Source organism: Nycticebus coucang, chromosome 5 (assembly GCF_027406575.1).
Source record: "Nycticebus coucang isolate mNycCou1 chromosome 5, mNycCou1.pri, whole genome shotgun sequence".
In the NCBI taxonomy this organism is placed as follows: Eukaryota; Metazoa; Chordata; class Mammalia; order Primates; family Lorisidae; genus Nycticebus; species Nycticebus coucang.
The window spans coordinates 91,636,145-91,657,797 of NC_069784.1; the positions used below are offsets into that span (position 1 = coordinate 91,636,145).

The 21,653-nt window shown below is 42.4% G+C and overlaps 1 protein-coding gene and 1 long non-coding RNA gene across 3 annotated transcripts in view; one reads left to right on the forward strand and one right to left on the reverse strand.

The window, feature by feature from the left end:
* The window catches only part of HS3ST5 (heparan sulfate-glucosamine 3-sulfotransferase 5), a 308,905-nt gene extending 307,139 nt beyond the window's left edge, over positions 1-1,766 (reverse strand). For both annotated transcript variants that reach the window (XM_053591090.1, XM_053591091.1), the window contains exon 1: positions 1,674-1,766. The gene's annotated coding sequence lies outside the window, so the exon portion shown is untranslated. The remainder of the gene's footprint in view (positions 1-1,673) is intronic.
* A 15-nt stretch (positions 1,767-1,781) lies between these two features.
* The window catches only part of LOC128585790 (uncharacterized), a 69,392-nt gene continuing 49,520 nt past the window's right edge, over positions 1,782-21,653 (forward strand). The window contains exons 1-2 of the long non-coding RNA XR_008380110.1: positions 1,782-1,862; positions 13,189-13,295. This is a non-coding gene — a long non-coding RNA (uncharacterized LOC128585790). The remainder of the gene's footprint in view (positions 1,863-13,188; positions 13,296-21,653) is intronic.

The following is a 21,653-nucleotide window of genomic DNA, read 5'->3' on the forward strand; positions in this document are numbered from 1 at the left end:
TGGTGAATAACCCCATATTCCTGAAGTAAAGCAACCTGCCCTGATGCTCAGTCGCTTTGACCCAGGACATTTGTAACCAAACACAGTGAGGAAGGTTAGTAGAACTGTTCTCATTTCCTTTTTAAGAACTTCCCTAGCAGGAAACACTAAGGTAACTTAAAAAAAAAAAATCTGTTGCAACAGAATTGATGCCAATAAAAACATTTTTAAAAGAGTCGTTTTTGATGTGTAATCCCCTTTAATTATCTTCTCTGCAACTTTTTTCGAAAATAAGCTGAATCTATTGGAACTACATTGTAACGCGAAATTTGCTTCAACCTCTGAAATAGAAATTACCGAGTAATTTCTTTCAGAAGCACTAGTTTTTTATTACTTCTAGAAAACCAGCTTAGAAAGGAGCAGTGTCACAGAAAGAATGCCCACTCACTTTTCTCCCACCCACGCGGCCCCGCATGCTATTTATCAGGCTAAGTTTACATAAATCAGGGAAGAGTCACAGGGCAATTAAATGTATCCACGAAGTAATATGACATAAAGCACTTTGCAAATATTAAACCTCCCCTTAAGGGATCAATGTTTTTTCATGAAGAAACTAGTAATCATAGGGAAAGGAGAGAGAGAGAGAGAGAGAGAGAGAGGAGGGGAGCGAGATGGAGATAGAAATGAGGAGAGAGAAAAGAGAGAAGAGAGAGAGGACAGAGAGAGACTCCCACCGGGTGAGGACTGTGGAGACCACAGATTTGAGCTCCCCTGCGTGGGCGCCCTGCAGCACTCAGGAGTGGGGCTGCAGAGACGAGCCCACCAAGGTGCAGTGACGCCGGAGCTGTGCTGGTGGTTTCTTTGCTGCGCACCTGAAGTCTCCAGGTAATGGCATCCACATTAGTCTGGGCGCTCCTTCCTTACTTCCTTAAACCAAGGTGCTCACCCAAGTGCCTGGAACAGGAGTCTCAGCGACCCAGTCAGTAGCTACCGGGACTTGGAGACCTCTTAGCAATAGCAATATGACCGCCTCCCCAGGCATCCATCTCCTGTGTGTGTGTGTGTGTGTGTGTGTGCGCGCGCTGGGATAAGTGAAAGGGTTGCACCAAGTGGGGCTGTGACGGGACAGGGGCTGGTGGGGCGAGGAGTAGGGGCCGGCTGGAAGAGAAGGCACCGCACTCACGTTAACCGAGAGTTTGCCTGCCCTGCCCTCTGCTCGGGCCTCGAAGCCCCTCACTCCCCTAAAGGCGCCCTCGCGCTCGGAGCAACAGCCCCATAGCCACCCCAGGAAGCGGCGGAGCGCGAGCCCCCAAACTCTGATAAGCGCAGTGAACGCGTGTTCTCTCTCTCCTGTAAAGGGAGCCCTGGGTGCAGCAATCTGGGCAAGAGATGGAGAGAAAAACAGACACCCAGACAGACTGACTGACATGGACCTGCCAGGCTAAATTTGCCCAGGGAATTGCCCCCGCCGCACTTCTAGCACTAGTTAAACGCTGAGCCCATGCAATGTCTGAGAAGTCTTCCCCAGGGAGGCGCGCTGGAGAGCCGCACCCCACAAAGTGCTTTTGGCTGGCATCACTCTGATGGTTCCCCTGGGCGATTTCCCAACTGTTATTTCCCCCCAAATATACGAGGTCTCAGCCCGGTGTGCTCGGCCCCTCCCCCGCGCCAGGCGGGCAGCGCGCCCTGCTCACCATCATCCCCGGCGGTGACTGCGCGGGCGGGAGCCGAGGGCGCAAGGGCCAGCGGCGGGTCGCGCCAGGCCACCGGGCGGCTCCTGCGGTCCGGGCGGCAGTTGGTCCCGTAGTTCCGGTTACCCGGGCCGGGGCTCGGTGGAGAGCGAGTCGTGTGAATGAGAGTGAAGGAGCTGTGCGTGCGCGCTTGTGAGTAATAGGCGGGCGGGCCCCACACGCAGTCAGCGGCGGCGGCGGCAGCAAGGTCCGGGGCGGGGAGCCGGGAGGGGAGGAGGCGAGCGACAAGTAGTGGAGTTTAGGGCGCGCTTCCTGCACTTCCCGGAGAGGCTTCAGCCAGGTGCGGCAGGGCGCGCTCCCGGGGCGCGGGCACGACACGGGCGGCCGCGGGGGCCGGAGTCCGCGCAGTGCCGGAGACCGCAGCGGCTCTGCTGGAGGAGGTGCGCATCCTCCTCGCCCACTAGGGCACGGGCGTAGCTGCGGACTCCGCACGCGGACGGTGACAGCTCCACGGGCAGCCCACTCCCTCTCGATCCGCCCAAAAGAGCAACAGTCAATGAGGCTGGAATCTTCCTTTCCTGCGTCCTCGAGCCGCGGGTGCCAAGCTGTGCCGGCGCCCCACTCCTCGCGCTGGCGCTGTCACAGCCGCCGCCCGGCCCCCGGCGCGCCCGAGCAGGCAGCTGCCTCCCGGAGACGTGCCCAGCTGTGTGCGCGTGTGTGTGTCTAAGCGAATCTCTTCCCCTCCATCACTTGGGCGCGCAGGAGGCACCGGGTCCCCGGCGACCAGCTGCAGAGTGGCTGCCAGTCCACACCCTCCCGGCTCTCTCCCCACCCACCCCGCCCCTACTCCTCCTGGCTCTCCCCTCCTCCTCCTGCTCCTCCTCCAGCTGCCGCTCCTGAGCTCCAAAAGGCAGCGGAGAAACCGCAGCCAAAGGGAAAAGGCGCAGGGTGTGGAAGGAAGCACAGGTGTCTTCAGCGGAGAGATGGGGGAGCTCGCAACAGAGCGACTTGCTGCAGGGGGAGGGCAGGGCCTTAGGCGGATGAAGGGGAGGAGGAGGATTTACCCGGGGCGGAGGTCCTGTGGCTGAGCCCCAGCAAGTCCCACCCAGGCACCGGCACCGCGGGCGAGCACCGCAGTGAGGCGGCCAGGTAGGCGCGCAGGGCTCCCGGGCGGACTGAGGTCGCAGCTTATAAAACCTCAGGACGTGACCAGCCAGGGTGGCAGAACCCGAGGACGTGGAGGTCGGAGAGGCCTAATCTCTGGGGAGCTGAGAACGGTCTTGTCGGGAGAGAAGGGCCTAGACTCAGAGCTTGGGGCACACAAGTGTCCAGGGAGGAGGTGTGTGGCTCCAGCGTGCCAGGCAGGAGAGCCAGAGGCTGCCGGGAGTCTGGCGGCGGCTGCGGCGGTGCTTGGGGCTGCTGTGCGCACCCGGAGTCACAGGGGGCGATCACCGCCTAGCTGGGAAGCGGGAGCTCAGCACTCAGCCTTCTTTTAGGTCCCTGATCCCAAAGCCAAGAGGTTCACTCGCTTCCCAATTCAAGGGACTCGTGTCCCTCTTCCCCTCAGCAAAATGCAGACCAGGGAACTGATGCAACGTGCTCTGCGTGGTGGGTTTGCCTAAGTGAAGGATCCATCTCATCTCAGGAGGCTGATATATTGCTTCCTCTCTCCTAACTCGAATACTCTCCCCAACATACATCCCTACTGGACAGAAATTACCCAGAAAACTCTATTTCTCACTGATAAAGTTTTGTCAATGATAAACCCCTCTGGGGTTCCCTAAAAATAAAAAGCTTTCTCCCCTCTTTTTGTTCACTTGCTTACAATTCTATGGTACAAATGCAGTATACAGAAAAGTCCTTTAGGCAAGAAATCACAATGTTATTGGTTATGACGGCTGGTCTGTTTTCAAATGACTGTCGTAGACTGCAAAGTTGAGTCAATTTGCGGTCAGTGAACTCAGGAGAGGGCTGGTCCATTTAATTAGAAGTCTGTTGGAATGATCATGGGCAACAACACTAGAAAGAATTGCGTGCTTTCTCCCGTATCCATTCCTTTTTATTATGGTAATTTCAATCTGTTAATTTAGGCAATCTGAAAAATGAAAGGTCGAATGCAATTCACAAGACACAATATTTCTGGATTTTCATTCAACAGCCAGCCCCACCTCCTTTTCCAAACTCACTCCCCCATCACCTCCAAAGGTCATGAGCTCAGACCTCAAAGGGCACTTTTAAATGTTAAAACTATAGCCTGAATGACAAAGCTGTTGAGTTCTAGAAAGAGATAACTTACATCTCAGTAAACTTATTTACCAACTACTCAGACAAAATCATAAGCTCAGCAGCAGCAACAAAATGCATATTGTGTAATATATTGAGCAGGAGGAAAGATGGCTGTTTGCCAGATCTGTGATCCATTAACCTCTTTAGCTCATTGTTGGCAACAATAGCACACAATCACATTCTTATGTTTGAAAGACAAGGGTTTTTTTTTTCCCATCTCAAAATCACAATGCCACATTATAGTCTAAAAGAAACCTCAAACAATAAAAATAATAAGAAAGGAAGAAACACAATTTGCTTTTCTCTGAACAAATGTTGTTGTTCTGTTTTTGCTGAGGGAGGAAAAATGCTGATAAGCAATAAAGTCCACAAAGGCACGACAATAGATTTTAAAGAAAGCGTCACTCCATCTATCAGTCCCATCAATGGATAAAATTTTAAACAATGTTGATTTATATTATCTTTTTATTGGCATCAGTCTTTCTTTTGTACCTGGCAGATTACTGAAAAGGAAGACAGGTACGATGAATCCAGTTTCTCATAATTCTGTCTTACACCACGTTTGTATCTAGCCAGAGAGGAACAATCAGCAGTCCCTGCTTTCTCAGCAATCCTAACTTCTCCTCAGAGGATCCTTAGCTCTGTAGCTGATAGATTGTGAGACTGTCACAGTGATTTTGCCTACCTTTGTACAAAATCACATAGTTTCTGGGAGAAGGTAGGTTCCAGAAACTGTGTAGCAAAGCTCAAGACAGGGCTTTTTGCCTTGCCTATGGAGGGTTGGAAGATTAGATAAGCAAACATGAACTTTTTGTGTTGCTTTCCACCTCTTAGAAACGGCCTGACTTTTCTGCCAGGTAAAGTGTAGAGGTGAGGGGGTAAGGTCTAATATTTTAATAGAAGCCTTTTGGCGTTGTGCTAAATTAAACAAATAAAACACTAAACACCAGGCGAAAATGATACATCTTCCCTAAATCTATTTGAAATACAATTTTGAAAACTGTCACTGTTTTATTGATTTGGTTTAGACAAATAAAATCCAAAGCAATGAAACATTTGGTTAATTAGAGTGTTGATTTGGTAAAAGGATTTTTTTTTCCCTGAGCATCATCATCCTCTCTTGTCTCATAAAGATGTAACCATTAAATATTATTTAGTTTGCAGTTCCAAATAGAAGCTGTCCTCTCAGTAAAGTATGGAAATGTTTGTCATTATTAAGAATTAGAGGGTATCTAACCCACTTTCCCAAATCTATCCTTTTTTATTTTAACTGGTTAATCATGGACATCTAGATTCAGTTCATTTAGCAAATATTCATTGAAAGGATCTTTCTGTATACCAACCACTGGAAACTAAAAGATGACTAAAAGATGTGTCTGCCCTCTTGGAGCGGGGTATTAATCACTAGGGTTGTCAAGTATGCATCTGGTTTACCAGGGGTCCTTCTCTTATAAGGAAGTGAGCCCCTGCACCCACATCTCCATGTTCCATCACTATTTTTCAGTATTTCTTATATGAAAGTTAAGAATTTTGTATTATACTACACTGTATTTAGTCATGGGAAACTTAAAAGTTTAAAACCACACCTGACTGTAAGGGAAGCATTTTTCATGGAAGAATTGGGTCCACAGATTGGATGCTGGAAACTATGTGGAAACCATGAGGATGGTAAAAGGATTTAACCTTTCTCTAGGTCTACACCAGTGCTGGACAATAGAGGTGTAATGCCAGTCTCAAATGTGAGCCACATGCGAAATTTTAAAATATTCTAGGAATTCATTAAAAATGAAGAAGAAACAGATAAAATTAGTTGTAATAACATTATATTTAACCAAATATATCCAAAATACTATTTCAGCATGTGATCAGTATAAAAAGTATTAATGCCACAGTTTACATTATTTTTTCCATACTCCAACATGGAAAAAAATATGGATGTCCATGTCCTAATCTTTAGGACCTATAAATATGCTATATTACACAGAGGAAGAGATTTTTGCAGACATAACTAAGGTTTCAGACTTTAAAATAGGGCGATTATCCTGGATTGTCTTGGCTTTATCTAATCACAAATCCTTTTTTTTTTAATAGTTGAGTAATATCTTTGTGTTATTGAGAAGAATTACTTACTTAAATAGTGGAAAGCCACATCTTTTATCCAAGGGTTAAAAAAGCCTCTAGTAAGACCTATTGAAAATTCTTTGTAATCAGTATGTTAAGGAAACTTTCATACATTATACATAGTTCTGATATCCAGATTTAAACATGTGAACATCAGATGATTTTCAAACATACAATTAAAGCTATTCATCACAATTTTCTAATTCCCAATATTAAATTAAAGTTACTTTGGAGTGTAAATCAAATGGCTTACAGTAACCCTATAACATACTTAAAAGAACCCTTTCCCATATTAAACATGCAAATTATCTTCTCTTCAATTTAACTTCTAAGTTAAGTTTAACCCCATTCTGGAGTCACTACTAAGGGGCTTATCGTGCTCTTTGAGAGCAAGGAAGATTAATGTAACCAGAACTTATCAACATATGAATAGTTTATATATATATATAACATATGTTTGTTTACATATGTTATGTCATATAATATGTATGGTGTATGAACTATGTACAATCATTTCTATCACTGATACCACAAGAAACATGATATATTATGCCATTTTCAAGTAACATGTGAAATAATAGGGTAGATGAAGAAACATCATAATGAATTTCACTTAATATAAATAACTGCATAGCCAAACTTCTTTATAATTTTTTTCTGATTGTCAGTTAAATACATGGTCCCTTGGTATCTTTGTTGAAGATATTTCAGGACCCTGTTGGGTATCAAAATCCGTGGACACTCCAGTCCCTTATATAAACTGGCATAGTATTTGCATATGTATACTCTCCAGTACACTTGTCATTTTTAGTTTACTTATAACACCTAATAGAATGTAAATGCTATGTAAATAGTTGCTATAATGTGCTTTTAAATTTTTATTAATTTGTTGTTGTATTTTGAATTTCTATTGCATTTTTTCCCTGAATATTTTAGATCTGGGTTTCGTCGAATGCCTGGAACCTATGGATATGGAGAGGAGCCAACTGTACAGAGTTAATTAATTTTATAATTTAGCAATGAATTATCACACACTGAGGTCAATACCTACATTAAGCATTTCGAGCTAAGTTTGCATTCTCTTCCTCTATGTAATATAGCAGGATGGTACTTTGAGATCAGTTTCCTAGAAGCCTTTTATGGCTCTTTCTGAGTGGCATTGGGTTTAACTCCCAAAATATTTTAGAAAGTGGTTACTTTCACCACTTTCTATAGCTGGCAAGTGGACTGAGACCAGCATAAGTAGAAGGAGGTTGGACAGCCACTACTTCTCTACCTCACATTGAGCATTCCAGAAACTTCCCTCTCATGAGTTCTTAAAAGCAGAGGATTCACTCAGGTGAGCAGCAGAAGAGATGTGACAGAAGAAGAGGTCAGAGAGATTCAAAGCATAAGAATTTCACATGTTGGGTGGCGTCTGTTGCTCAAGGGGTAGGGCGCCGGTCCCACATGCCGGAGGTGGCAGGTTCAAACCCAGCCCCGGCCAAAAACCAAAAAAAACAAAAACAAACAAGAATTTCACATGTTCTTGTTGGTTTGAAGATGGAGGGGACAGGGTAACAAGGCATGCAAATGTCCTCAAGGAATGGAGGAAAGCTTCTGGCTGACAGTCAGGGAGAGAACAAGACTCTTGTACTACAAACACAAATGAAATTCAGCCAACAACCTGAATGAGCATGGAAGAAGATTCATCTCCAGAACCTCCAGATAAGAATGAGGCCCCGTGGGCACCTTGATTTTGATCTTATGAGACTCTAAGGGCTTCGCTGAGGTGTACTCTATTTATGGGACTTCTGGGCTACAGAACTGTGAGATAATAATGCTTGATTTAAGCCACTACATTTATGATAATTTTTTATAGTAGCTGTGGAAAACTCACATATATAGTAAGTCTTGAAAATTGGTATGTATTTCACACATGTGGAACCTATCAGTTTATACCAGATACATTTCCAGTATTCAATAAGTACACATGGCTAATGGCTACAGTACTGGACAACACAAGTCTGGACTCCGGATCCCAGACTCCTGATGTCTAGGAAGGGCTTGGTTTGTAGGCTCAATACAATGTCACTGTGTGTAGAGAGACAAGGAACAAGAAAGGAAGGATGAACTTACCAAGATCTTTCCTGTTTCCCCAGGCCAGCCCTATGAATGAGTAGCCTTGCTCAAACAGAAACCAGGCTATTGATTTAGCATCCCTGGGAAGGTTGTTACTCCCCATCAAAAAATTTGACTTTCAGTATCAGCCTTCTGAAGTCTACATTTTATTTTTATTAAGAAGGGCAGCATGTTTTACAATTCTAATTACCTTCCATGGTTAGCCTTCTAAAACCATCCTTTACCATCTTCCACAACAGATGAGAATGTATGAGCTTTCCACATAAAATCTAGTGCAACTAATCATTAAAATCCAGAAGCACATTAGGAAGGTTTTGCCAAAAAACTATAGCATTGGACTGGGTTTAAAGAAAGAAATGGAACTTAGACCAGGAAGGACAGCTTTGCAGGCTTTGGGGAGCAGTGGGATAACCATATAAGACAGAAAAATAAATGATAGGTTGGTTGGTTGATGAAAAGTTCCTTTTGATCATAGCAGAAAGCATTCATAAGAAGAATTATAGTTAGTGGTAGAGTTGGAAAGGTCAGTAAGCTCTACATATGCACTGTCCACTTGGCAGCCCCAACCTCATGTCATTGTCGAAACACTGCAAATGCAATTAGTGTGATCTGAGATGTCCTATAGGTTTAAGATACACACTGGGTTTCAAAGACTTAGTGAAAAAAAATGCTGTAAAATATTTCATTGATAATTTTACATTAATTGTGGAAATGATATTTTAGTTACATAGGGTTAAATAAAACATATTATTAAAATTATTTTTACCTTTTAAAAATCTTCTAAAATATGGCTCATAGAAGATTTTAAATTAGGTATGTGGCTTGTATTATATTTCTATTAGACATCACTGCATGAAACCAAGTGATTCTCATTCATTAAAGTATATATGAATCACCTGGAATCTCGTTAAAATGCACATTCAGAAGCTCCCAGGTGAACTGTTCCTGCTGGGCTTTGGACCACTCTTTGAATATCAGCATGATACACAATGTTACCTGCAACATACAACCATGTAGGAACTTTTAAAATGACAATGACCAGATTGCCCCCAAAACTAATTAAATAAGACTCTGTAAAGTTCTAACTTGAGTATCAGTACTTGTTATAGCTCTCCAGGTAAGTTTAACTTCTATAAAATTGAGTATCACTGCCTTAGAAACTCTTGAATAGAGGTGAACTAATTTAATGTTTATTTTATAGAAAATAGAGAAGTTGACATTTCAGAAGCAACTGATTTGCTACTGGTGAATATTCATTTATTCATTAAATGAATTATTACTCTATGTAATTCATGGTGATTTGTATCACTGTGCTTTCTAGAAGCTTAGAAACTAGTTGCAGAAATAAAATAACTACTTAAGTAACTGCAAAGCAACCTGGGACAGGTTCAGCATGAGTAGTATAGGTATTAAGGGTTTTAGGACTCCAGTAAGGGAAGAGTTAATTTGGGGTGGGATAACTATTAAATTTTTCTGGAAGAGCTGATACATGAGAACAACCTGGTATGGTGATTCTCAAACTTTATATCATGTCAGAATCATCTGGAGTGACTGAGTCAAGGCCACTATTGCCACAGAACACTGCTACACTATGAATGAGTTTTCACCCTTCTTACAGCTGTTATAATAATTCAAGATTCAGAGTACCCCCTGGGAGGCTGACTGGCTGAGCCCAGGCTGTGTGCTCAAGCCTGGCCTGCCCAGGAGCCATTGGCAATGCACAACTTCTCACCCAAACTGCACACAAAATAACTTTTTCCAAAAATGGGAGTCATGTTGCAATGTCTGCCCCCCAAATCCTTCCCTTTGCCCTTGCAACCCCCTAAAATAGTGGTTCTCAACCTTCCTAATGCCATAACCCTTTAATAAAGTTTTCAACCCTTTAATACAGTTCCTCATGTTGTGGTGACCCCTCAACCATAAAATTATTTTCGTTGCTACTTCATAACTGTAATTTTGCTACTGTTATGAATCGTAATGTAAATATCTGATGTGTAGGATGTATTTTCATTGTTACAAAGGGGTTGTGACCCACAGGTTGAGAACCGCTGCCCTAAAACAAAACCAAAGAGATAAACAGAATGTCTACCACAGTACTATCCCTCAAAAAGGCACGAGTCCCAGGGAAGACTTGATTCCAGACAAGAAGGCAAATTCAATTTTAGGTTGTTAAGTCTGAGATTACAATGTTTAACTAAAGTAAAGTGGTCCATTTAGTTAGTTTGGGAAAAGAGGTAAAAACTAGAAAAGGTTACTTAGGTGTCATCTCCTTAGAGGTAAAAACAGAGAATAAATGTGAGCCTCGGGAGCACAATATGGAAGGAAAAGCTTGGACTGAGAATCCCATACTAACCTCCTACTGGGGGGACTAGAGGAGTCATGCAGAGGGCTGCTGTGCTAGATACTAGAAGGTATTATCTGCCATACTGGTTCAGATTAGAAGAGTTAAATAGGAATTTCTATTGATATACTTTTATACCTGGCATTATCAATCTTCAATAATGCTGCATTTCAAATAGGACCTGACTATAGAACTCTCTTAAACAACTAGTAATAAGTTAAAGACATTTTTGAAAATAGTACCTAGAATTTTCTAGAACCTGAAAAAAACACAGAAGGATACTTAGTGATGTATTCAAGGGGAGAAATAGAAATCTCAGAATTCAGACAATTCAGACTCCTATAACTCCATTAAAATGGAAAATGGGTTTAGTATTGTGGGATTAATAGCATTGAATTCTGTTTTACTTCCATGTGCCCAAAATTCAAGGTACTTAGCACATGGAGCTGCACCATGAATATTTTCAGTGAATAAATAAAATAACAGTGAGAAAAGTCCTCTACTTGGTCAATATGGAGGTTGCTAGTAACCTCTAAGAGCCCAGCTTTGGAATAGTGGTGGGGTGGGCTGGAGGAGACACCAACTTGCCAAGGATTGCTTAAGTGATTTCTCAAGGACCCTGGCAGTGAGTTGTCCATCCTATCATCTGTTTCTCTCTATTTTATTGGTACTATAACAAGGGTGACCATATAATTTATCATCCAAACTAGGACACTTGAAAGAGAGAAAAAGGGAGCTATTAATAATTGTGCCAGGGCAACACATACAAAACAGACTTTCAAGAAAACTGGGACAAATGGTCATCCTAAAATAACTCCTGATTTTTAGCTGTGCACTTGACTGCTAAGAATAAAGTCTGCATGGTCCACCTTCTCTTGTGTTTACAAGGAGCAAAATAACTAAAATGGTACCAGAGCCTAGTAGTTTGTTTCCCTCAACCCCAGATTTTTCAGGGGTGGCTCATGTCTTGGCCAAAGCTGTTTACCTGTCAGAAAAGATAGTAGAAGATGGTTACAGAAGGCTACCCATAGATATATCTTTAATGAGCTCCTTTCTCCTTTCTTCTGGCTGGAACATGGTTATTCTGGTTGGAGCTTTAGCAGCCATCTTGGGTCAGGAGGCAGCATGCTTTGAATGGTGAAACAGAATGATAAAAGAAGCCCCAGTGTTGATTATTTTAGAATGGCCCTGGTAACCCTATCTACTATTGGTCTATTGCATGAGGAATCAATAAATATTTATCTTTAGTAAGCATTATGGGTTATAATGGAGTTTTCTCTTGTTTCTCATTGAGCTTTATGTGAGAGGACTGTGCAAAAAATATAGTATAAGCCATAAATTTGAACCATGTGCATAATTTAAAATTTCCTAGACATTTTAAAAAGCAGAAAGAAAAAGGTACAGTGAATTTTGGTAATATGGTATATATATATATATATATTTTTTTTTTGTAGAGACAGAGTCTCACTTTATGGCCCTCAGTAGAGTGCCATGGCGTCACACGGCTCACAGCAACCTCCAACTCCTGGGCTTAAGTGATTCTCTTGCCTCAGCCTCCCGAGTAGCTGGGACTACAGGCACCCGCCACAACTCCCAGCCATTTTTTTGATTGCAGTTCAGCTGGGGCCGGGTTTGAACCCGCCACCCTCGGTATATGGGGCCGGCACCTTACCGACTGAGCCACAGGCGCTGCCCCGGTAATATGGTATATTTAAGCAAATGTAGGCAGAATGTCTTTTCAATGTGTAATAAATATGAAAAAAATCTTAATGTGATAGCTTGCATACCTTTTAATGAAAATCTTCAACATTCTGTGTGCATTTTGTGCTAAGAACACTTCTCGATTTGGACTACCCACATTCGAAGTGCTCAGCAGCCACGCGTGGTTTTAGTGGCTGCCAAGTCAGACAGAACAATTTTACAGCATGGATGCCTCCTCTCACTCCTGTGTTTTCTCTTTCCCTTTCTTCTTGCTCCTCTTGAATAGGTAAACATAGACAAAATTCTCTATCATACCCAACAACAAAAACAACAAGCCTTCCCCGAGGCTATGTCTTTATTGTTTTTCTTTCTTTCATAACTTCATTTGAATTTGCAATATCAGGTAACTCTAGTCTTAGGCTAATGAAAGAACTGGGTCTTTTAGGATGCCACTTGATACGCCGGATGTCTGGATGGTGCGAAAACATCAGCAGTCACATTTTTAAGATGATTCTCTAGCAAAGTAAGCACCTAAATATTAGGAGTTGTTAATATTAGAACTAAAACTCCCTATGTTTTGCTATCATTTGCAAAGAATTGGTTAAATTATTATTTTTTTCAAATGATTTAAAAAAAATTACTTCTAGTGGAATCAGTCTCTTTTACTTTGAGACATATGATCAAGAGTGGGAGAAGAAAGGATGTTGTTAAATTTGGCCACTTGAGAGCTGGGCCTACCTGGAGGACCTGTGGGAGGGGTTGTGAATACGTACAGGGCCTGCTGTGTGTCGGGTGATGGGAAAGTGACTTCCAGCAGGAGGGCTTCATAGAGTACAGCATAACGTCTGTGATTTTGGGTTTGGTGTTTAAGCCCCAGGGATGTTATCAGTTACCAAAAAATGTGTACAAAGAGAGAAATAAACCATGAGCTTTGTGCATTTTGTACAGGGTTAAGAGGAATGAAAGACACGAAGGTCATAGCCGATGAGCTGTGATTGATGAATTCTCCAACAAGAAGGAAGAAACCTCCCGGCTTGGTGATGATTACAAAAAAGGTCAGTCTTTTCATGTAGAATCTGAGAAACTCAGACAATCTGACAGGGGTTCCATAAGCTAAGAAGAAAGACAGAAAGAAGGGGGAAGCAAGCAAAAGGGATCACGTGTGGAGCAGAAGTGATTGCAACAAAGACAGAATCAGTAGCACAGGAGGCTGGGGAATTTCAGCAGCTCTGTGGGCAGTAGAAAGAATGGCATAGGGTGAAGACTGGAGTTATGGTCAGTGCTCCAAGGGATGGTAGAATGCCGTGTGGAATTAAATCTTCACACATTCAATATTCCTGAAAAAAATGAATCTCTCATGCCAACCATAATCATTTATTTGCTAATTTACTTATTTGCAGTTGTGTAATTTGTACCCGAGGTTTTCACAAGCTGGCCTGTGTGCTCTCACTGACCTGGATAAAGCCAGTGGGCAGCAGGGGTCACACTGCCATACCTCAGACCTTAACCAGAGTATGGGCTGGCAAAAATAAAGGAAGAGGGAAGACCAAGACCGTTATGAGCATTCTGGTTTTTCAAAAGTCACTTCTCTGGCCTCCTTAACTATACATACTCTAACTAAGAACAAAGGAATAAGCAAAAAAGCACATCTGAAAATCTAGCTAGATGACGCCACGACCACACAGTAGTCTTCATGCAGTTCACTCATTGAAAACTCCCCAGGCCCCAGAAGTGTGGCCCCACTTTCCCTTCTCTCAACCGTGCCAGCCATTGTCACTGCCCCTGGGGGCCTCCTTCCTGCAGAGGCATGGATATTGCTTCCAGAGTCTCAACTTGACATTTCAGGCAGCTATCACTGATCCGCGGCGGTCGGCATGCAGCTTGAAACCATTTGTAACACTTAGGTTGTGACTGAGAATGTTTTATTCAAGTCTAGCAGGTATTGCTTAGTGTTTTCTAAGTCGATTACAGACCAGGACAGTAAAATGCCAGGAAGAAGAGGGCATGTGATAGATGATAGCCGGAGAAGTGACAGGTGACTTTGAGAGAGGGGCAGAAAAATTGTAAAAGCCTGTGAACTTCCTCTTGAGCCAAAAGACAGGAGGCCACTTGATGTCACAGTGAATATACGTGGTACATGTTGTGGCCAGAAGAGAGTGGACATTGAAATAGGACAGGTTTAGGCTCAGGTTCTCGGTCTGCTGCGGCAAGGTAGAGGTGTGAGCTTGGGCAGGTATTCGAGTTCTCTGTGCCTCAATTTTGTCATTTCTAAAAGTGAGTATTAGTGGCCTTGAGAGACCAAGGTAGGAGGATCACCTGAGGTGGAGTTCAAGACTAGCCTGAGCAACATAGCGAGACCCTGTCTCCATAAAAAATAAAATAATTAGCCAGCCATGATGGCACATACCTGTAGATCCAGATACAATGGTGGCTGAAGCTGGAGGATGACTTAAGCCCAGGAGTTTGAGGGTGCAGTGAGCTACGCTGCTGCCCTTGTACTCCAGCCGGGTAGACAGCCTGTCTCAAAAAATTAAAATATAATAGTAAAGAAAATAAAAATAGAATAAAATAAAATGGAGATAGTAATATTACCTTCTTTACCCACTTGTGAAGATTAAATGTATATTGAGCAACAAGCTTGTGGTAAATACTTCCCTCTCCTGTAGAAATGAATGGATTCTCAAGTCTGCTATTGAACGCCGTAACTTTGGATAGTGTTTACGACGCTCATAATGCAGTACGGACACCAGGCGAGGCACTGGGACATGGAATTAAATGAACAACAGTCCATACTGTCGGAGAACATAGAGTTATTTGGGGGAAAAGACTGTGGAACATAAGTTAGATGGAAGACTTACGGCACAAGGGCAGAATGAGGTTTGAGTAATTGAGGCCCCCTGGGATGGGTGTAAATAATTCATGGGGGAGGGTATCACATCTTTCTTGTTTAAAGTGAAGATAATTCTGAATCATAAGAAAACATAAATTATGTTTAATAAACCATGTCTAAAGAGGCGGGATATGAGTAATCCTTGTTTTTAAAATATTCCATTTAAAAAGATGAGGGGTAAAAAAATTATTTTCCATGGTTTATTTTAGTGGAAAATCCATTAATTCCTAGTGCAGGGGTCCTCAAACTTTTTAAACAGGGGGTCAGTTCACTGTCCCTCAGACCGTTAGAGGGCCAGACTACAGTTTAAAAAAAAACAAACTGTGAACAAATTCCTATGCACCCTGCACATATCTTATTTTGAAGTAAAAAAACAAAAGAGGAACAAATACAATATTTAAAATGAAGAGCAAGTAAAGTTAAATCAACAAACTTACCAGTATTTCAATGGGAACTATGGGCCTGCTTTTGGCTATTGAGATGGTCAATGTCCGGTTCCATATTTGTCACTGCTAGTCATAACAAGTGATGCAAGTGCTCAGTTAGTCCTGAGACCGAGAGGAGGAGTTGAGAGACAGAGAGAAGGCCATATGTGGCCCACCAAGGACATTTATCCAGCCCGCTGTGTTTTTGCCACCACTGCCCGTCCTGCTTAGCAGCACCGTCCCCGCCGCAGTGCGCATGTGTGGAATGTGCCCCGCCCTCTCCGACTCCCTCCTTCTCTCTGTCTCTGCCAAACTCCGCCGCCATAGTTTGAGGACCCCTGTCCTAGTGGAACGCCTTATTCAGTGATATGTTAAATAGGCTTTGCTAAAATGGTAGATGAGAAATACAAAAAAGAGTGAGTAGGAAGTGGCGAAAGAGCCGGACAGGAGCAGAAACACGATGGAGCAGCCAGAATCCCTGCTGAGAGTCAGGCGTCCATCAACATTTCCTCCGTGCTGTTCCATTTTATCTGCAGAGCCTCCCTGTCCAGTTGGTGAAACAGGCACTGTTCTGTCTGTGACTGATGACGAAACCGACAATATGACACGATTACTTATCCAAAGTCACATAGTCAGCATGTGTCCAGAAGTTCTCTGGCTTAGGCACAAAAAAACTTAAAAGAACGTTACCACTATACACATTGTACACTTATAAAGAATTTCATTTCAAGACATTCAATTTTAAAACCAGGAAGCAAATATCTAAAGACTGATATCAAACAAACGTATTTTCCATATAAAATACACACTAAGTACTGTTGCTTCACCACGACTTCTCGTCTTCCTCTTTTCTTTCTCTCCTCCCCTCCCTCCCTTCCTCCTCCAAACAGATGAGAATAAGAGAGAAATACAAAAAAGCGAGGGAGCAGGATATAGGTAAAGGAAAGAAAATAGTAGTGGTGGGAAGAGGGAAGGCAGGAGGCAAGAGGAGATAACCATGCAGGGTGATCTTAGTCACGGACACAGACTACGTTAGATTTAAAATTTAGCAATAAGAACACTATTCTTACGTCATCTATGAAAAACTTTGTGTTGACATTTCTCCCCAAACAATAGAAGTCTGAGGAGGGGTAAACATGTCAAGGGGTTTACCTGTAGTCTTTGCCACTGTTAAACAAACAGTCTACTGGGACAGAATCAGAAGCCTTCCTGTGGTCCCTGAGCTGACACCTCTGGCCACAGCCCAGTGGGTTGCTCCTCTCTGTAAATCAAGGACATCAACTAGTGTATTTCTCCACCAAAGAGAGCCTGATGCTGCCGTGGGGATGTGAACCAAGATCAGACACTGGTCGTGTTCCGTAGGCACCTCTCAGAAAACAGCGCTCATCTGTAGTACACAGTTCTGGAGGGTGGGCCAGATTCCAACACTAGCATCATTCTTTCTGAGACCCCTGGGGAAAGTGCCAGTTTTTCCTCTGCTTGAGCACAGTCAGAGGGCACATCTCATAGGTTATCATGAACATTCACATAAAGTCCTCAATATGGGAAATAGTTTATAGTAACTCTCTCAGTAAACATTAGCTTTAAAGACAAGCTGTCTTTCTCCCTTTCAAAAATTTACACTATTGGTCCTGGGTCAAATTTTGGTGAGCTCTCTGACCTATAATTATCACCTTTAAAACATGAAAAATTGGCCTCAATCAAAACCAGCTATTCATCATTTCCTACTGTTGAACATAGAAATTCCCTTCCTAAAAATAAGTGACAAAAGTCCTGCGGTGTTTGCAGCACCTGCGTGGAAAGTCGTATGTGGCTATGGGAACATATAGGCTCCCTCTATCAGCTTGGGAAGGCTTGTTCCCATGAATCAAAGGCTGTACATTTGCATCATTGACAAATTTATTTCTCTAAGCAGTCTCCGTAAAATTAAGAGGAACAAAATGTAAAAGCTTGGTGTTTATTATTATAAACACCAAAATGTGGCTACTTTAAAACTTCATTTGTTTGGAATGATGGGGGGGGGGAAATAGTATGGAATCTGCCTGAGAGAATATTTGAGAAGTAGAGTTTCAGTCATTGCAAGGAAAGTTAGTGTTTTTAGCTAAGGGTAAATGGATGTTAACAAGTAATAAAGCTAAGTTCATAAAAACTACACTTCATGAGAGGCCCTATTGTCTTACACTACATCATATGTATAAGCTACTTTGGTAACATAATAAATTTAGTTAATAGAACCAGAAATGAATGACTCTTAAAAAAAAACCAAAACCCTGGATTTGCCTAGCTTACAAATAAGGCTCTAAAGAATTCTCTGAAGAATAAGTGACATTTCTTAATTACATATTGTATAGTTGGCTATCTCCACAGGAGATCAGTGAAATGTGGATTAATGGGTTTTATTGCATAATGCAAGTTAAAGCAATATGCCCATAAAATAAACAGTCCAATTACCTTTTCTTTTTATATCATGGCTTTCAAACACCTAGGGCTTTGGCCTCCTTTACCTTTGGTTTTAGCAGAGAACTCGATTGAGGAGCACCAGGATGTGGTGCTGTTAACTTTGTCCATGGAATACACTGCAGAGCCGAGAGCCATCAAAGCTGGTGGTCACAGAAATGCCTTGCACAGGTGTGCTGCTCTCCAAGTGTGATTTCAGTGTCTGAGCGCTGATGTGAGACTGCCTAATTCCAGCCCTGCTTCCCCCTCGCAGGCTCAGTGAAAGTGGGGAAGTTACATCAGTTCCGTCCTCTGTGAAAGGAGGATGATCATGGCCTGTCTTTTCTTTTTTTGTTTTTTGGCCAGGGCTGGGTTTGAACCTGCCACCTCCAGCATATGGGGCCGGTGTCCTATCTACTTGACCACAGGTGCCGCCCAAAGGAGGATGATCATGGAAGCTGTCTTAGAGGGTTACTGACAACTCAACGTTTAAGACAAGGCCTGACACACAGCGAGCTCTCACCAGCTTCTCTAGTACTGTAGCTGACCTGGCATTAAGGGAGGCTGAGAACCTTTAACCTCATGGCAACAAGCCCTAATTTAGATTATTAATTCACTTGTATTTAACACTTTGTCATTATCCATGAGCAGTTTTGTATATTATAATATTAGAATACATAGTATCTCACCTTGGAAGAGACTTTTGTTGAGTTGTGCTTTATACGAATGAATTGGAAAATGTGTTTTTAAATATCTTAGAATAATCTACCTAACGAAGGACGGTTACTGTACTGTTAGGAGTTGGATGACCTTCATGAACTTACCTAGATGGTTAACTTTTGTTGTTACGTCTTATGGCAACTGAACTATCACCAGGAGAGCTCTTGAATTTGCCCTCACTAACCTACTCTTTGTAAATCATCACCCACTTGTTTAAGCTCCAAAGGCTTGGTTTCTACTTGGTTCTTCTCTCTCCCTCACATCCCACACACACTGTATTACCAGAAATGTAGACATTCCTTTAAGACCTGTCTTGACTCCATCTGTTCCTCTCTCTCTGTGATTATCACTCCCTTCCAAGGTGCATCCGTTGGTCCTCTTGCTATAAACGGTGTGCTCGCTTTCCCTTCTTATAAAATTCATTCTTCACTGAGAGCCCAGCCTGATCCGGTGAAACACACATCTAATCACGATCTTACTCATATTTAAAGCTCACCCTCCACCGAGAGGGTGGATTGATCCCGGAGAATCATACACTTAACCACATTACTATTCCTATTTAAAACCTTCCAGTGGCTTCTCATCAATCCTAGAATAAAATCCAAATTGCTCATTGTGGCACAGAACACCCTCTGTCCTCTGACCACTTCTTATCTCCTCTGCTTTGTATTCCACCCTCTCGATGTCACCCCCTGTGTCGAAGCCACACCAGCCTTCTTCCTCTTTCTTGGAAATGCCAACCTTGCAGTCTTAGGACCTTTGTACTTGCTATGACCACTTCCAGAAATGTTCTTACCCCCGGTTTTCTCATGGCTGACGTCTTATTGTCCTTCTGATGTCAGACGTAAGTATCAGTTTCTGCGAGATGCCCTTGTGTTTCACGCAGTCTAAACCATCTGCCTGGTCACTATTACATGCCTTTAACATCTTGCCTGATATTTATCATGATCTGATTTCTTCCTTATTCATTTATTTACTGCTAATTTGTCTATTAGTATATTATCAGCCTTGCTCCCACTAGAATATAAATTCTAATAGAGTAGGAACAATGTTACTCTTGCATCTCTGTATGATATAGTTTGTATAAGACAGACAGTAAACACTCAAATACTAGGTTGAATCCATGAGTGGAATTCCCAGATTGCCCAAGAGAAGAAGCTCCTGTGTCTGGACCGAGACCACCTCTAAATCTCCCCAATTCTTTTTTCTTTTCCTTTTTTTAATTAAGTCAAATACACATAGATCATGAATACATTCATGTATATGTGGGGTACAATGTTCTGATTTTTTTTATGTATGTATACAATCGACGTGGTTAGATCAAACCAATCAACATAGATTTCACCTCATTTACTTGATTATTGTGCCAAAATATCTGTGTTCTACACTTGACAGATTTGATTTGTACCCTTGTCATATGCTCCATAGGTGTGGTCCCTCCCTTTACCCTCCTTCTGTCAAACCTCCCCCCTCCCCTTCCTTACCACTCCATTTCTCTCCTTCATCCCGGGCTATATTTGTGTTCTATCTTTCATAAGAAAGTGTGAGTAAATATAAGTAGGTTTCATAGAAGTACTGAGTACATTGGATACTTTTCCCTCCATTCTTGGGACATTTTACTCAGGAGAATATGTTCCAAATCCTTCCATGTAAACATAAAACAGGTAAAGGCTTCATCTTTTTTAAGGCTGCATAGTATTCCATGGTATACATATATTCCCACCAGCAGTGCCGAAGTGTTCCCTTTTCTCCACATCCATGCCAACATCTGTAGTTTTGGGATTTTGTTATGTGGGTACTCTTACTGGAGTTAGGTGGTATCTCAAAGTGGTTTTGATTTGCATTTCTCTGATGATTAAAGAAGACAAGCATTTTTCCATGTGTCTGTATACCATGAGCCTGTCTTCTTTGGAGATGCTTCTGTTCAGGTCTCTTGCCCATAGCGAAATGGGATCACTTGTTCTTTTCTTATTAATAAGTTTGAGTTCTCTGTGGGTCTGATTATCAGACCTTTGTCAGAAACGTAACCTGCAAATATCCTCTCCCATTCTGAGGGCACTCTACTTGCTTTACTTACTGTGTTCTTGGCAGTGCAGAAACTTTTTAGTTTGATCAGATACCAGTAATATATTTTTGGTATTGCTTCAATTGCCCTGGGGTCTTCCTCCTAAATAGCCCCAATTCTTAATTTTCCCCCAGAATAATTTCACATAGCTGCCTGCATTATATAAGCGTTATTTCTTATTTCTGTACAACCATATTTTTGCCTCCCTTATCCCTATTTTCATTTTTTCCTGCATATTAACATCTTCGATAAAATTATCTCATTCAATTTACATAACAATATGGGAAAATATTATCATAGCCTTGTTTGCTAAGAAAGAAAATCAAGCCTCAGAGAGGCCAAACAACTCATAAGTGATACAAATTTGAACCCATGTCAAATATGAAAGACTAAATTTTTGCTTGCCCATCAGTTATTGTAATCTCAAATTTCCCACAATTGCCATTAATGGGTTGAGCAAATGGTTCCCAAACTACATAATGCTTTGGGGGATTCCCAAGTCTCTTTAGACTTGCAAAATAAAAATCAGAAATATAGTTAAAGAACCTGCATTTTTTATTTTTATTTTTATTTTTTGCAATTTTTGACTGGGGCCAGGTTTGAACCCATCCGCCACCCTCGGCATATGGGGGTGGCGCCCCACTCACTGAGCCACAGGCACTGCCCAGAACCCTCATTTTTTTATGAGGCTCTCCAGACTATTTATAAAGGCAGCCAGTTTTAGGTCCCTATGGGAATAGCCACAAAATGTGACAACAGGCCCAAGCTTTGGTGAGGGCATGCTGAGGGCAGTGCCTACAGAAGGGTGTCCTTACAATGTTTTGAGGTTCTCCAGTAAAACCCCACCAGACACTTGAGCTTTGTCAACTGCCTCTTC